The sequence below is a fragment of the Neopelma chrysocephalum genome, unplaced genomic scaffold (assembly GCF_003984885.1).
Source record: "Neopelma chrysocephalum unplaced genomic scaffold, ASM398488v2 Primary Assembly neopelma1_97224, whole genome shotgun sequence".
Lineage (NCBI taxonomy): Eukaryota > Metazoa > Chordata > Aves > Passeriformes > Pipridae > Neopelma > Neopelma chrysocephalum.
In genome coordinates this window covers 1-629 of record NW_020925865.1, presented here as the reverse complement: position 1 = coordinate 629, position 629 = coordinate 1, and the positions used below count along the sequence as shown (strand labels likewise).

At 66.9% G+C, this 629-nt stretch overlaps 1 long non-coding RNA gene across 1 annotated transcript in view; it reads right to left on the bottom strand.

Moving 5' to 3' along the window:
- Positions 1-391, bottom strand: part of LOC113961537 — a 1,082-nt gene extending 691 nt beyond the window's left edge. The window contains exons 1-2 of the long non-coding RNA XR_003532343.1: positions 209-391; positions 62-132 (exon numbers count right to left, since the gene is read on the bottom strand). This is a non-coding gene — a long non-coding RNA (uncharacterized LOC113961537). The remainder of the gene's footprint in view (positions 1-61; positions 133-208) is intronic.
- Between the last annotated feature and the right edge of the window lie 238 nt (positions 392-629).

The following is a 629-nucleotide window of genomic DNA, read 5'->3' as shown; positions in this document are numbered from 1 at the left end:
GGGACGGGGGGACACTGGTTGGGGACGGGGGGACACTGGTTGGGGACAGGGGGCCACTCACGGCGCAGCTGGAACCGCGGTCCCACCTCCTCCAGCTCCACTGTCCGCCCCCGGCGCCGGTACACGTGGTTCCTGCAGGGAGAGGGGGGTCAAGGGGGGGCCCAGTCCCAGTGTGACCCACCCCCCATCACCCCCCCGTGTCACCCACCGCACGAGGATGACGTCGTCCTCGTTGGCAAAGGTCACCACGCGGCGGCTGTCGGGGCGGGGCACGGGGAACAGGTGCTTCAGGATGGTCCCCACCTGGGGGGGACAGGGATGGGGTCACTACACCCCTGGGACCCCCTGCGTGCCCCATGAATGGCCCCGTGTCCCCAAGTCCTCCCCCATGTCCCCCCACTCCACCTGATGTTCCCCTCGTGTCCCTCCAGTGGCCCTCGTGTCTCCTCCAAAATCCCCCAAGTCTCTCCAGAAACACCCCCACATCTTGTCACATCCCCACGTTCCCCCAAGTCTCTGTGTCCCCTGTGTCCCCCCATCACCCCATATCCCAACATGCCCCCAGAGACCCCTCCATGTCCTTTCACATCCCTACATCCCCCCACGTCTGTGTCCTCCCTTGTCCCCCC